The sequence below is a fragment of the Varanus komodoensis genome, unplaced genomic scaffold, assembly GCF_004798865.1.
Source record: "Varanus komodoensis strain SLA01 unplaced genomic scaffold, ASM479886v1 scaffold30, whole genome shotgun sequence".
NCBI lineage: Eukaryota > Metazoa > Chordata > Lepidosauria > Squamata > Varanidae > Varanus > Varanus komodoensis.
In genome coordinates this window covers 7,244,984-7,262,155 of record NW_025335762.1, presented here as the reverse complement: position 1 = coordinate 7,262,155, position 17,172 = coordinate 7,244,984, and positions in this window count along the sequence as shown.

Genomic DNA, 17,172 nt, shown 5'->3' with positions numbered 1-17,172 from the left:
ACTTCCAGCTGCGGGGAGTAACCGCAGCCCGGTCGCGGAGCAGCCCTTGGAAGTCTCGCGAGAGCTCGCGCCGCCCTCGGGCGAGGCTGCTCGGGGCGCGGCCGGGCGGCGGCCCGTCTCCCGTCGCCGGTGCTCGGGCAGGTAGGGAGCGGCCGGGAGGGGACGGGGGTGACAGTGCGGCCGCGGCTCGGCGCCCTGGCCTCTGGCCCGCACTCAGTCAAGGGGCCAGCTGGGGGACTGTGCGCCAGTCCCAGCCTCTTCGTCCAGCCTACCTCGCAGGGTGGTGGTTGTGGAGACAAGCTTGGGAGAGCAGCCGGAGAAGAATGAGCTGTGCCGCTTCGAGTCCTTTATAAGAAAAATGAGCAGGGTATAAATCTGATGCATTGATGCATAATAAACAAATGAACAGGGATGAGCAAGCAGTGGCCTTGCAGTCGATGATGACTCCAGTTTATCAGCCACAGCCAGCAGTCTGAGCTGATGGGCATTGCAGCACGAGAGATCTGTAGGGCCACAAGTTTGCAGTCCTCGGCCCAGATAGACAAGATGTAGAGATGAATTTGCTCTTCTTTAATATATACGCATACATCAAGAAAGTATTAGTATTATACTACATTTATATCCACCTTTTTCCCTTCTGTAAAGAATTACTGTAGTGACGCAAGCAAGCAAGCAAACAAAAAATAGAGTCCCTTCAGCTGCAGGACTGTTATGCTGTGTGCTTTTCAATGGCAGGGCTTCTATACCTGTAGCAGAATTCCATTAATTTAAAAAATATGATTCACAAAAACAACAAATTGGTTTTCAACCAGGCACCTTAAAAAGGACAACTGTGGGCTAAAACTGACAAGCCTTAACACCACATCCTCCCTAAGGAAGTGGTAAGTGCAAATGAAATTGTCATTTTTCCGAAACGGATAAACCATGTGGACAGGATGGAAAATACGATATTCTGCCGTGGTTGTGGAATATAGATGATAATTTACAGCCTACTGGAAAAGAGAACTGGTGGGAAAATATTTTTTTAAAGTAGAATAAGTAAGAAAATAACATTATATATTCACCCAATGCATTTTGACTGTGGTGTTTTGTTCGGGGGCTTCAGGGCTTAAAATTAGTAAATAGATTGCAGAGACCTCTGAAAAGAGGTCTCTGAGAACTTGCAATAGCATGTATCCTTTAAACACTAAGTTATCAAGGAGACAAAGCTTTTCTGGGCATGGTTGAAAAAAGTAGTGGGAAAAGCTCCACTTGGTGAGGGAAATGCACTCTGTTTTTGGACAGAGATCCTATTCTCATATCCTTGTTCCATGCAATGCAGCCACCCTTTATTTTGAAGTCTTCTGAATCCAAAGTTTTAATGGCTGAAGAGCAGGCAGGAGTCCAACAAGGAAGCATTTCCTAACATGGGAAATAAAAAGGGGGAAGTGTCACTGGCTAAAAGTCTACCTAGCACCTTTTCCAGTTTTTTTTAACTGCCCTTGCTGCAATGTCCTTTAACAGCACTAGCCTGAGACACAGAAACCATACAAACAGAACTTTTTCTGGCCTGCGCTACCTGTTTAGCTTCTGCATGCTCGGCTGCTGTTAATAGATAAAGGAATAGGGCAATTAACAATCAATCCCTAAAGAACAAGCAGAAAGCCAGGCGGCAATGCTTCCTTATCGCTTCTTGATGCTGGAAAAGGGTTTCTGCCCATCTCTCAGTGCTGATCCGTAATAGGAAAAAAAGAGTGATATTTCAAGCTAGAACATTCCGAGTCGATCCATTAGCTGTTCCTGAAAATATCCTTACACCAGCAAATAACTGTGGTCAGTCCCACACATCTGAGGTCAGATAACAGTAGTTTGCAGTTGCAGGCGGTCTCAAATTTCTCTTTGTAGCATCTGCATACAGATTCTGCTTGCATTACAAGATTCCTTTAAAGGCACTAAGGTATTGAAGGAACAGGTCCTTCTGGACATGTAGAAATACTATTTAGCTGTTCAAGAATTCAGCAGGTGTCAGCCCTAAATTCCTGTTTTTTGTTATTAGTTGCTACTATGTACTAAATTTAAAGCTGAAACTAAAACCTTACCAGACAATTATTTTTATTTGATTAATACAGTGGAATCCAGTTTGGGAACCTGATCTTGCCACCTTGCTTGTGTACCTGACTTCCCTACATTTTTTTAGCCATCTGGAGCTTTGCAACTTTGCATGGGAGTAAATCCCACCGTACTTTGTAAGGCTTCTGCATAAACATGACTAGAACTATGCTGCATATTGGGGAGTGTCTCTCCAGATGTTGTTGGAGTTCCTGCCTTCTCTGCCTTGATGCCTTCCAGATGTGTTGGCTGAGATTGCTGGGAGTTGTAATCCAACACATTGGAGGGGGGCACCAGATTGCAGAAGGCTGCTGTGTTCCGTCTTCCCTGTTCTTCATTCATTACTTTGCAGTAACATGCCCTCCACTGATCTAAAACCAACCGAGCAACCAACCTTTTCTGGTTACGGATATATTTGAGAACATCTTGTTCCATAAATCATTCAAAATATAGCCACAGTATGATATGTATGTGCACAAGAACCGAGATGCATCCAGCCTTCACTTTGAGATTCATCCTCTGGAGTTCTTGAGGAAGGATCTATGAGCTCAGTGCATGGCTCCTTGAAGTAAAACACCCTGGGAAATTCAGCTTCCTTCTCCTCCCTGGCGTTGCTTACCCTGTTGAAGAGGGGGAGTAAAAGCCAGCAGAAATTGCAAAGTCAGGGATGTCTCTGTGTGTGACCCCACATATTAGTCCCAACATGGGGAGAGGATGCTCAGCCAATTGCCCCCAATTTGAGGATTTGTTGTTAGTATTACAGGTGTTGTTAGTATTACAGCTGTCCCACTTTTTGTTGCTGAAATGTTGGAGAAGACAATAAAGGAAGCCTTAGAGCTAGTTCTCTCCCCAAACCCTGGTAAACACAGAAATGTGCAATCTGTTAACTATCAACTTATGCCTCTTAAGGTGCTGTGCAGTTCTTTTGTGTCGGTTGCTTTGAAAACCAGGTTCCAGCTACCTTATCTTCAAACAACCTGGTGGGTGCCAGGAAGTGGCTGTGTCTCCCAGCTTTGTCCAAAAAGAAACAGCAAACATGGGTGCATGTGATAAAGCCAAAATTAGTGACAATAGCTTTCCCGCACTTGTTTGTGCGGCTGATAATTTAGCACCAGGAGGCCCTGTTCTTCCCAGAGAAAAGATTAGGCAGGCAGAAAGTGCGCTGTGGAGTTTTGGTGTTTGTGTCATCGCTGTGCTATGTCTGGAAGGGTGGGGAACGCCTTGATTCAAGAACGTGAATGGGTAGTAATTACACACTTGTGCATGGGTTAGTAAACAGAGATGTGATCGCACCTGTTTTCCTTCCCTCCTGGCAGCTGATCACTAAGAACATTCTGTGCAGTGTCCTGCTCACATGCAAAGCCGTGTCCTTTTGCCAAACAATCAGAGCAGGCAGTGGGATGTAGTGGGCAGAATGTCCAACCTGAGCTGCGATGGCTTGCATTCCATTCACTGTTTGGCCACAAAAGTCAGGGCAGCCACTATTGGAACATTCCGATTCCAATATTGGAAAGGGAAGTCCTATCTCACAATGGGTTGGGAGCATAACAGCACTTTCAGTATTTTAACACCATCTGCATATGGATAAATATATTGCTATTTCAGGCTGATTTTCAGAAGTTTATGCATAACTGTTTTTAGGGATAGCTGTGCTACTACATACCTATATGAAATGAGTATCTATAAGCATGGATAGGTGATTTACCTTAATTACTGCAAGAAAATTGCGCCCCCCCACTTTGATATGATTTTCTTTGATTTGGTGGAATTCACATTCAAAAATTTATTTTAAAAAATGAAGCTCAAGGAAGAATTACCTGTTGATTCAGGGTACATGTACTTGTTCATCGGCAGGTGCTTTTGCAGGTGATAACAAATGTGGGGAGAATGCAGATTCAATGAGAGAAGGGGCCCAGTGAGGGTGTCCCCCACAAGGGCCCTCTAAAGCATGGAGCCAGCATTGATCATGGAAATATGAAGTAGGTACAGGCTTGTAAAGCTTGAAGCAGGTCTTAATTGCCCATTCAGGATGAAGCCACCCCAAAATACCTTGTCTGACTACAGGATCATTTCCTCCCAGCTACTGTGGGCGTTACAGCTAAGCTCTGAGGGCATAGGAAATTTGGGGGCAGGGCCGTGGCACATCAACAACCCTGCTCATTAAAAAAAAAGGTGGCTCTGCATCGCTGTGACCTTTGGCTGCACTACACCACTGTATAATCCCTATTTGATGACCAAAAAGTGAGGTCATCAGTGAGCATAAGTGAGGTGTTTGCTGCCTATTCCTATTTGACCCACAGAAATGCACACAAGCAAGCTACTTCCCTTCTTTCAAATAGCATCTCCATTAAGGTAGACGTTCCTGCCAAATAGCAAGTTGTTTTAAAACTGTGAAAAATTGAGGATGCTTAAAAACACACACACAAGTGTACTAATTTGCAGCTGAGTTCAAAAATTTCCCTTCCCCACACACAAATTCCCTGCAACAATGACCTTTCCAATGATAAACTTGTCTTTGAACAATTTGGGGTTTTTTAATGCAGGCAGATGTGCTTTGAGATTAGACATTGTAGTAAGCATTCTTAACTTCTTTTGTTTGTTTTGCTTTTATCTGAAGTAGGGTCAGCTTACTTACAGATGCTACATCAGAAGTTGGTGCAACATAGACTTCTGCAGAATAAATAAATACAGGATATTGCAGAGAACATCGGCATTTTCAAATTGTGGCAAAGAACTTACAAAGTTGCCTGTGACTCTCAGAGATCTGGGAGTCGGAAAACAATTTTATTAGTGGGGTATTTGTAAGCCCCTTTATGCACTGAAACAAGACATGGTGGGCTTTCAGGCTAACCTCCCAGCACTGGAAATATGTACTACCTTTCCTGATGAACATCTAGTGTGCATTTGTAAGAAAGAATTCATTCCATATACTTGGGGTCCTAACTGTCAGGAAGTGCTTCCTGGCATCTTGGTTCCCTGAGCTTTGCTTTGATATGTGTCCTGCCCTCCACTGCAGGGGAAAAACATTGTGACCCACTTCGGCGTGACTGTGGTTGAGGTTAGCTTGCACAACTCTGGAAACTCCTTCACATATTCACTGAACATGTGTTTGTTCACAGCGTTGTCACAGAACGAGGGTTCACAGCATTGCAGTGTATATACTTTTTATTAGCAAAGTTGCCAACCCCATCAGCCAACCATTCAGACTTCTGTGTTCCCTATGAGCTTAGCTGCAACTCTCACAACTGGGGAGGAAGGGACTGAATTTGCCCCGAAACAATATACAGAAAGCACATCCATATATTTTTTGTCATTTCACATGATCCTTTTTCATTATTCCCTTTCATCATCAGATTTAGCTGGACATCTGAGGCCTTTTAACATATTTTCTCTCATGCATCACTCAGGATATCATTAAGTGCTGAATGTAATCCTAGTTTCCTTTGCAGGCCCACAGCCTATCAAATAAGTCATCCAACAGAACTGTGAAACATGCCTATCATAATTTACAAGCCAGGTATGTGTCTGATCATCATTAGGTGAAGTAATGGTGCAAAGCTAATTAAGAGCTCAAAGGTCATAGAGAGGAAATAGGTTTGTTGGTTTGTTGATGTCTTCTGTCAAGAAAAAGAAGAAAAGTCCCTCTACTCCCTCTGAAGTCACTATAAATGGATGCTGTTAAGTGAGAATTGGAGGCAGGATGCCTGTCTGAGGACTAAACTATGTACCATGTCAGCATTCCCTAACTTTTTTGGGTCTGTGGGTGCATTTAGGAATATGAGAAACTGCTGTGGGCACTAGCACAAAATGGATCCCACAGAGAAAGTGCTTAGTCTCCTAATGGCTGCTGTGCAGCCTGGCTAGTCAGGGATAAACAGTGGAGCTACAGGCCAGGGTGGGAGTGGAAACAGCAGGACAAAGGATAAGGAGTAAGGGAGAGAAGAAAGCAAGGCTAGAAAGGCAGAGAAAGAAGATTACCCTAACATGTTTTTCAATGAGACAGAGAACTCTGTGGGTGCCATTGGATGCTCCCATAGGTGCATATGTTAAATGGGTAACCCTAACCCTGAACCTGATCCATGAGGAACAATATCAGTGAACCCAAGAGTTGTTTTTGATCTAGAAAGATTTGGGTTCTCATGACTGAACATTTCAAGGTCTGGGGACTCTAGACAGGATGAAAAGGATCTAAAGTTTTCAATAGCAGAGAAGATCAAAGGAGATGGGACAGTATTACACAACTAGTTAAGAAAAGTCTTTTGGATCTATATTTGGAAGGCATTGTTCTGTAATAGCCTGAACAGGATGTGTGTAACAGTGCCGTGTCACCTACAGAATGTGCAAGTGCAGGCATCCATTCTTTTAGTTTCAAGCAAGGTACTCAGTAGGTTAACACTGCTAGCTTGCACATGGGCGCTTTGAACATTACAAAGCAAAGTGAATTGTCCTGCCTCTGTTTATGTTTTCATAACCATCTGTTTGAGGCTCGGTTCAAAGTAATTTCACCTTCACACAGGTCCATCATCCCACACCAATCATGCCTCAAGACCTCCTGGTGAGCAATTTTGCCCACATAATAATAATAATAATAATAACAACAACAACAACAACAATAATGGCACGATGCTGTAAGCCATAAGAGTCCCAGCAGAATAAAGCAGAGGAGTCCTAGCTGGAAAGGCTATTATTTGATAAATCAATTCCTGTATCTGCATATTTCTCCATGGGTTATGAATCTGTGCAAGCCGCTTGAGGAGCTCTTTTGTCTAAAGAGTAAAATGTTCTAAAGTATAGAGTGAAATAACGGGAACAGACAAGGAAGCAGAAAGATTTGTGCATCACTTTATTCAATTCAGTTAGCAGCTCACTAAAAGTCCAATGGTAAGTATACAGGAAAGTTTTAGATGATTCATATATTATTTATATATAGATAGTTCCTCATCCTCACGTATACTTTAAAAATAAAGGTGGTATTTTCTTGTTATTGATGAAAAGAGATATTAACTTGGTTCTTTTCTGAGAGCTTTTTCTTCCTTCCATGTACGAGCTTCAAGAATACATCACCCTGTCCCTTCTTGCCCAGTGGAGCACTGGGAAAAGGGTGTGAGCCATCTGGAGCTGGGCTTGTTAGATAGATAGATAGATAGATAGATAGATAGATAGATAGATAGATAGATAGTTCCAGACAGCTCCTGACTGTCCTTCTTGGGGGAAGCACCTCATCTCCCCTATGCCAGCCAGTGTCCTGTAACTACGTTAGCAAGAATCTTTAATGTTCTTCGGTTTGCATTTTCTACAGAAACAAAGGGGAAGAAATGCGTCAAGATGACAGGATCCCTTCTGAAGCAAAATGCCTTTACTGGCTATAATCTGGTTAGAGGTTGGTTAGAATGATAATGACATCCCAGATGAGGGGGGCAGCTGGCAGAGAAGAGAGAAAATAAAATTACACTGCTTTCACAGGATGCGGGAAAGAGTCTGCAAAATCAAAGGCGAAGTACGGCTGCAGAGGCCTTAAGGAAGCTGAGATGGTTCGGTAATATCAAAAGGTTTGGGCCTGCAATTTGTAGCAATCAGTGCTTTATGTTCTGTCATGAAAAACCTCTCTAAGGACAAGCCAGAACATTCTTGTGGAAGCGGCACAGCATGCAAGACCACAAATATTCTGATGCCATTTTAGTTTTCTTTTTTCACTCATGTTCATCCTCTTTGAACATTATTTTTATATGTATGCTTTCAGATACTTTTTCTCCACACCACCCAGAGAACATACTGTGAATGGTGGGTATAAGCATGCTATTAAATCCAATGGCAGACGATTAAATGTCATTATAGTTTAGCTCAAAGCTGTAATTGCCAGCTTCTGAGCCCTTGGAGAAGCATTTCAGCCTTTTAGAATGAGGGTGGGGACCTACCCAAAAGCCAGGAAACATCACATGACTGGGGACTAGGGAAGGAGTATGGTCTTCCAAGGAAATGCGGCATGCTGTGCGGTCCAGCCCGCCATGCCCTTTTCACAGTGTGCCATTGTTTCCCATGCCCTCCCCACTCTCTTAGCAGTCAGGGTGCTTCCAGGCAAAGGACTTCTGCAGAGATGGACTGACTCCATAAAGGAAGCCAAAGGCTTGAATTCAGATCATCTAAACAGGGCTGTCATGGGCAGGACATTCTGGAGAGCTTTAATTCATAGGGTCACCATAAGTCGGAGACAGCTTGACAGCACATAGCAGCAACATCTTTGCTATTCTGCCTCTTCTTCCTTGATGGATCTGGGGGCAGTAAGAAAAAACGGTTAAAGTGGTAGCAAACGGTGGGGAAGTTATGAATAGACTTTGTTGTCATTGGGACTCCCTGTAAAATTCTGTGAATGGTGCACCAGGAAAGCATTGTCCGAAAACATCCTCAGCCAGCATTTGTACTCACACAACTTGCTTAGTCTTCACTGGGTTGATTCGGGGGGCTTCCTTCCCTCTTTAGAGAGATTTTTTCCTAAACCTTTTAGTACTTTCACAAAATAGGGGGTTCCTCCAAGCTTGCTAGTGAAAAAAATAGTCCACAGGTCTGCACGGCTTGGAAAAAGCCTGCTGGCCGAGGAATCCAGGTATTGGATTCAGAGAAGTCCAGGCTCTTTTGAAGCCGTTGTGGACTTCTCCCACATCTCTAGTGGCACCACATTTGTGGAACTCCCCAAGGAGTCATCCGGCTGTGCCAAAATCTGCCCTCTGAAGTCCTAAAGGTTTTCTCCCCTTATGAAAGAGGCTTCTGTTTTTCTGCCTCATTCTCGGGGCAGGCTAGAATCTTAGAATTGCTTTGGTGATGTTTTTAAGCTTAATGTTGTAAGGTGACTGAAGCTGCTTTGTGTGTGAACTTGCTTGCTCTCTCACTTTCTTTCCACTCTTACACACCTCACCATCATTCTGCAATCCTGATCTGAAAAACTCTGATCTCCCTGTGGGAGAAGAGTTATGCAGTGATAACTTTCCCTGGGCTTTAACTGGAGGGGTTGCTGCAACTGATAGTCAACAGACATGCACTCAACTTCCACCTCAAAAATAAGCACAAGTAGCCAGAAGGCACAGTATTTTTAAAATTTATTGTATGTTTAACCTTAGATGTTTTTATTTTAGCTGTAATTTTTAAGTTGTGTTTTAGATTGAAAAATAAATAAAGAAGCAAAGACAAATAACCTGAATCCCAAACATGAAAATTTGTCAGAAATGATGCTCCACTTTGAATGTTTTATTGTAAGACCATTCCGAGACTATTTGGTGGTGGACAGTATAGAAAAGTTTTAAATAAATGTTTCAAACCCATTTTTTTTCTTTTAAAATACGTGAGGTTGTTTCATTTTGCTTGGTTTCGTTTGTTTGAAGGGGGAAGAAGATTTTAGCACAGTGCCAGAGCCATAGCTAAATGTTACTCTTCAGCAGTTCAGCAGTCCCATTACTGTTACTGGCCTGATTATTTGGACAGGCATTACAGTGAAAGAAAATGTTCCAGCACCAAGCATAGAATATCCCTTGTCCCCAATACCCACCCTTTGCTAACTGCTCAGAGTCAATAGGAAGAAAGCAGCTCAGTTGAATATGCAGTTATTTAAATTCAAGTAGTAAGGCAGATATGCAAAACCTCTGACCTGGAGACCTCCTAGGTTTTCAATTTAGTCCTCTGGAATTGCCCAGATAGTCAGGCTCTTTTCCCTGACCCCCATTCCCATTCTCCTGATTACCAATTTTCCATGGCTTCCCAAAGACCTAAATGCCTCTCCTGTAAAGCTCAGTTCCTGGCAGTAAAGGCTTTAAGCAAAACAAACAAACACCTTGTATTTTTGTCCTCACTTACTCTGGCTTTGCTCTGCCTACCACTGGAATGCAGCTCAAAATAGAATATGTCCTGCAGGCTGAAAAAGGTCCTCCTTTCAGTGTGGTAGCATATATGCTTACTCGGTCACCATGCCTGTCTTGTTTGGCTGCAGATATGGCCAAACATCTCTGCAGACACCTTTCCCCAAATAAAGATAGAGGAGCTGATTTTTGAATCAAGCACGGACGGGGAAGATGACATGTCAATGGTGTATGGACTGGGGACAGGTGAGAATAGCAGAGACAAAGGGATGGAAACACAATTGTCCTCCACAATTTTCAGGATGGCCAAGCTGGACTTTCCGAACCCATGAATATGCAGTTTCCTTCAGAGAGAAGGAGGGGATGAGACTACAAGACCTGCTAGTTGGGCATCGGATGAAAGGGGAGGATCAATGGAGCATCACATGGTGTTCCTAAAGACCTCAAGCCAGGGGGGTGATTCCTTGAGAAGACTTATTTTGTATCTCATGCAGCCAATGGGAAGGACTTGAATCAACTGTGGAGAATCAGATTTTTGTACTAACATAAGGAAAAACTTCCTAAGGGTATGAATTATTTGGCAGTGAAACAGACTGCCTCAGGAGGTGGTAGGTTCTTCTTTACATTCAGGTAGAGTAGACAGCCATCCGTCAGGGTGGCTGCAGTTGTGGCTTGTGTTGTGGATTCTGCACTGAGCAGAAGATGGATGAGAAGCTTCCAAGGCCTCTTCCAGTTTTTTGATTCTGTATAAACTGTCATGAGCTCTTTGGAGGAAAGGTATTCCCAATGTGATCATCAACATCACCACCATCTTGGTTCATCTTGGTAGGGTGTATCCACCTGTAGCAGCAAAATGCCAGTGCAACTCCATATATCCTCAGCCTTGAGAAAAGAAGACTGAGGGGGGACATGCTATCCCTCTATAAGTACCTCAAAGGCTGTCACAAGGAGGAAGGTCAAGATATCTTCTTGCTGATACCAGAGGGTAGGATGTGGAATAATCAATTCAAGTTGCAACAACCCAGATTTGGGCTGGAGATCAGGAAAAGCTTCTTCACTGTCAGAGCAATACGACAGTGGAACCAGCTGCCTGGAAAGGTGATGTGCTCTCCCACCCTAGAGACATTCAAAAAGAAACTTGACAACTGTCTGAGTGGAATGGTGTAACATGGTGTCCTGCAACAGCAGGGGGATGGACCTGATGGCCTTCTTGGCCCCTTCCAACTCTACTATTCTATGATTCTATGTCTCCTCAGAAGAGGGTTCCTCTGCATTCTGTGTGGCCCACTCCTGAATGAGTGGGTAGAGGACTGCAATCTTACACTGGAAACATACACACAATTTTGGACCTCTCTGGGCTCTTAGTACAGCACGGGGATAGAGCCATGACATTGCTTAGGTTTTGGTAAGGTTTGTTTGATACCTGCACATCCCATGAAATGGTTTGGGCTTTAGAGTAGCTTTGATAGTGTTGCAAATTTTCCTCACATTCAGCTGGAGTGATTTAATGGATTAGCAGCAGTCAGCTAATGGCTGGCTGCTGGAAGCTCAAGCCTGAACACAAAAGGAGTCAGAAGCTCTCATGTACTTGACATTTGTTTAATCAAACATTCTGCTCCTTCTGCTTTGTTTTCATTAATATTCCATTTCTATGGTGGTAATTAACCAAGAAAGACCTGTTGCGATGCAAAGCTGTAGACGGAAATTATACCTTTCCATCTCAGAACAGCCCCAGTTCCTGGAAACTGCAATTATCACATCGGAAACGACGTGAGAAAATTAACTCATAGGGAAAGTATATCTTGCAGGGAAATTAAATAATAGAGAATTTTCTTTCGCTTTATCTCTAAAAATCATATTACACAGCAGGCTCCTACCACCCTCTCTAGAAATCCCCCAATTTATGGAAACACTCAGCTTTTTCAAGAAAGCAACATTTTCCCCCTGAAGTGTGCCAGTGCTGGGTTGTAAGGGACCAGCTGGCATCTGCGGCTTGAGGTGTTTGCTCTGCCCTTGCTGCAGAAACGATCACCAGGTCTCTTGGGCAGTGAATTATCCCAGTTAAAGAGGAAATTCATTGCCAAAATGAGGAGGATGAAAGGGGACACAGTTCAGCAAAAATGAGCATATGTGTATTGATGGATGGACATGCAACTTCAGAAACAGAGAAATGCAACACATCCCACCCTAGATGGGAATATGGTGCCCAGGGCAACCAGGGACACATCATGGTCGCTGCTCTGCTTTCCTATGAGTTGATCAGTGGTGTAGTGGCCCATTTAGGCGAGGGGGTCCCTTCGTGATAGCGCAACACCTCAAAGCCACGCCCTCATCAAAGCTACCCCCTCAATCCACACCTATTTCCAAGATCATTTAACCTATGATTGCACAATACAAATGAGCTTTGTTGCTTTGATTGAATTTCTTTTCAGTAATGAATGCAAGATGAGGGTATCTCTTTTTGAGGTGAAACCATCACAGCTTCTGGAAGTTATATATTGATTTTTTAAACAAACTTTTTCAGACCATCCCTTATTATAGTCTTGGGATGGTTTAACAGTAAGACAAAAATAAAAATAAAATAAAACCCAGCATCCTAATCCAATTTTTAACCAAATAAAACCCATATTGCAATAACAGTCAAACCTTAAAATATTGGGTAAATAAAAAGGTTTTATCCTGGCACTGAAAAGAATTAAGTGCCAGTGCCAGACAAACCTCTCTGGTGAGTTTATTCAGGTGCCACCACATTGAAGGCCCTTCTCCAGGTAGTCACTCTCCTAATCTCGTTCAAGGATAATGTTCCTTGGAGGAAGGATGAAATGCCAATGCATCCTTCCATGACTTAGACAGAAATGGAATAAATGGTAGATACTTTGGTGTGAATATTAACCTTGTTTGGGGCTGATAACTTGGGCTTGGGTGCAAGTATTTCCTTCCCACACCCCTTTCATGTTACAGTATGACCCCATCCCTTATTTTACATATGAACAGGCTAGACCTATGAAAAAAATGTGCACCAGGATACATCTCTGCATTCCTGGGATACATCATGGTGGAATAAAACAACAGCGTCTGAATCCAACACATGGGGAGCCATTACCTGTCCACTGCGATAGCTGTGAGAGTGAAGACAGACACATACACTGTCACGGGCTGCATCAGGAACACAAAATAGCACAAGAACTTCCCAAAGACCCATCCCTGGGGGTTGAAGGCATATGCCAAAGTCAAGGGGACACACGTTGTACACATCAGCATATCCGAGAAGGCCAGGTTTCCAATGAAGATGTTGGTGACATTGTGGATCTTCTTGGTCTTGCAGATCACGTAAAGGAGGAGATGGTTGCCAAAGATGCCAACGAGGACCACCAAGGTGTAGCAAGGAATAATCAAAGGTTTGAAAGACTGGATCAGCTGCACACTGGTGCATGAAGAACTTGAATTGGAGCTGCTCCTGAGTGCCACCTGGTAGGTGCTGTCATTGGACGGGCCGTCGCCCCAATGGACAGTGGGTTCCATGAGTACAGTGGGCTCAATCACTCAAGTTGGAGGAGTTGCAGGGAAACAGGTCTAATGAAATTTACTCTGGGGACATGCCCATGACATCAGCGGTTTGGGATCTTGGCATCCCCTCAGAGATGGAAGGCCATTATACCTCTTGATAAAATATGGAGACTGGTTTTGGTCTGGTCCATGATCTCAGTTGCAGAAAGTGTCTTCTCTTCACATCCAAATGTATTTTCTTGGACCAATGCTGGACGAATGGTCTGTTGTACTTGCAGTACACAGGAAACCCAAGATGAAATGACTTTTAAGGGCTGCTACCTTGACTTCTTTACAGTGATGAGGCTACTCTAACCCCCTTTCCCACTACCTCACTTGAAGCCTTTTCCATTTTAGCCTGGGCTGCCTCATTAACGTCTTCATAATTCTGCTCTTCCATCTCTAAATCCCAACAGTTCCATTCTTGCTCAAGGGAATGACCTGTTCCACAGATGCCTGAGAAAGCAGAAGAAAAGGGGAAGTTTAAGAGAATCTCAGTGTCATTGGATCTGTAATCAGCAATTCCCTAAAGAAAGACAAACTGGAAAAAGATGCCAAAGTCAGAGGATAGAAACATGGTGAACTTCAGGATTTTTCTTGCAAGGTGATGGCAGAGCAGGTGGAAATATCCCAGTAACAATCTGGGCTCTGCTGTGAAGTACTTTCCATGGACTACCTTTCAGCTTCATTTGTTTCCCAGATACAGTTTGATACTGGCAGGAGTACAGGCATACAGTAACTCAGACTCCAATAACCTTCCCCTGGAAGGAACCAAACTCTTATTGCCATTAAAATAGGATGGCAGTTTTGGTCCTGTCCCCTTTCCCTTTGGTCCGGCCATCTTTGCCTTTGGTACCACCTGTCGTATTCAGGCTTCCCCAAAGTGGAATTCAGTCCTGGGACTGAAAGAGGTCACATATATGGGGTACATAATTAGATAAAGTGATGCGGGCAGGGATAATCAACAGAAGCTTAGTCTAGAGGAGATGGAGAAATTCCCCATGTTCAGACAACAGGGTAACCCCCTCCTCCTTTCGCAACAACCGTGGTTCAGCAAGCAACCACACTCAGCCCATATTCAACCCTTGAGTGTGGGTTATTTGTATTGTCTGAATGAAGTCATATTGTGCAAGATTTTCCATGTGTACTGTGGCAGCGCAGATGGCATAACAGCATTTCTACACACTGGTTCCCTTTGATAAAACATCCTACAGGATTTTGCTCTTGCCACAAAATGCTAAGCAGTGTTGCTCTCTTTCTCCCTCAATGGAATGATGATGAGATACAGGGAACTGATGAGAAGACATATCCTAAATAAAGGTTGGTTTGTGTTTAGCTTAATCTTAAGCAAGGAAGCTAAGGTCAGTGAGACTTTGTTTTGTGTAGTTCTTGTGGTTAATATTATCAGGTTTTCTGAAAAAGACTTAAGGCACTTTACAGGAAGGAAGGAAGAAAACAACTTGAAACATAACTTTTAAATTGATGGAAAAATACACTACATCCAAAGAATGTTTCCTCAAAAGTAAAGACAGAACTTGCTCCACTGTAAGTGTGCATAGGATGGATCGTACTCTCTGCTTTCCTGAGTAGGATGCAGTCCACTGCAGACACAATAATCTTTTCAGCCGATGCTCAAAGAAGCCTCCAAAGATGAGCTTCAAAAGACAAACAAATACCTGCCTTCATTCCTTTTCTTCCTCTCTAACAAGTCAGACTTTTCCCAGAAAGATGCTAACAAAAGAGATACCTGGGACACATTCTAACCCTCGCAGTATCTGACTATGAAACTCCAGCATGCTTAAAAAACCAAACCAAACAATTGACTGACACGGGAGAGAAATAGAGGGAAAAATTCTTACTGCTTGGGCTCCGTTTGGCATGAACACATGCAAAATAGGGAACCATGCATTCTCTTTTCTACTGACCTGAAGCAAGCATGGCAAAGTCAGGATGAAAAGTCAGAATGAGAACTCCTAGCAGGAAAGCATCATGTGAGTGAGAGAGTGTTTCTGAGTGTGTGTTGTGGGGGGGGGGGGGGAGAGAGAGAGAGAGAGAGACTGAGTAGAGAATATTCAGACCATCGCCTGAGACACTGTGTTCCAGCTGTGCCTGGTGAATTCGATTCCAGGAGATCTTTCAGCTCACGGATACCCTCTGTTGGTGGCTTTTTCATTCTTTGCAAAATTTCTAACAGCATCCCGAGGAAGGACTAACTCACTTTTTCATTGGTGATGTGCCACTATGCCTTTTTTTCCCTTTTGCAGTGCAATTAATACTTGGCTTCTTCCTACTTGATGGGCATGTATTAATGAGCACAAAGCAACATCCGCTGTGTGTATAATGCACACAAGTGCCACATACCCTTACATAGGTTTGCAAGCATGGGAGAAGAACAAGGCATTTGAACAGTCGGTCGTGTTTTATTCTCTCTGATTATCCTGCAAGGACATGCCGTAAGCCACAGTATAGCGCTGTAATTGTGAAAGAGGCTTCAAAAATGTAAAAAAATAGTCTGGTAACTATTTACATAGCTCTGCATCTGGGAAGAATGTTGGTTTTAAAAGGCATTATATGATTGCATAGGTGTTGCGCACTTGCAAAACTCTGTAAGAGCACAGTGAAAAGTATCCTAAGGTACCTACCTGTGGACTTCCACAACCTCTGTGAAGAAATCCCTGTGAAGACAGATAAGCAAGGGGAAGAGAAAGATATGGTAGGGCAAAGAAGGTGGGGCGAAATGTTGGAAAACAGGTTCACAGACCAGAAAGGAGAAGATCTCTCCAGTGCTAGATGATCAGTGTTTATAGGTCAGGAGTGTTGAGAGAAAGGATCCTTGTCCCCTTTGGCTTTTTGGAATTTACCTATTTCCCCTTTGATCTCTGTACTAAGAAGCTTTTCCTCCAAGATGTATAGAGCATGTGCTGTGAACATCCAGCCTTAGAAATGCCTTTTTCCTTGATGCTTTGTTCTGTTGTTTTCTTTCTCACTCCATTCCACAAAAGAAGCTCTACAGCTTGAAATCCATGCTTCCTGTTAAGAACAATTCTTTTTCTTTCATTGAGAAAGAAACTCAGATAATTTCATAGCACATGAGGTGGGGTGGAGATATGAGAAAAGCTGCTGTGTGGGAATGAATGTTGAAGAAAGAGCACCTGAGCAACAGGACGTGTTGCATGGAAGTGAGCAATGCTTTACAGTACCAGAAAAAAATGCTGGTATCCATTGGCCGCTAAACTAGACATGTTTGCAAGGTAAGTGCAGGTTGCTTCTGGATGAAACTTTTGCAACATAATTGCTTTGATTCACTCACAACATTTTATGGGAGGTCTGAATGACATCATCTTTCACATGTGCCCCTCCGACATTTTCCTGCTCCCCCCACCCCGCTTCCCCCCTCCCCACACTCAACATTTGTTATGAAGGAAAAGATGGAACACATATGCAATGGTTTTTCAGGGAAACCCCTAGGGAATCTCCATCTTTAATCACCTGGCACTTTTCAGGGGTTTTGCTGGTACATCCAGATTGCAATTAAAATGTAATCCCAAACCAGTCTGTGGGCAATTAAAATTATTCATAAATAAATGGCAACTTTGCAAGTGAATTCTTCATATCCACATTTGCAATGCTATTTAAATAAGTATAAGCACATTTAAATTATTATTATTATTATTATTATTATTATTATTATTAT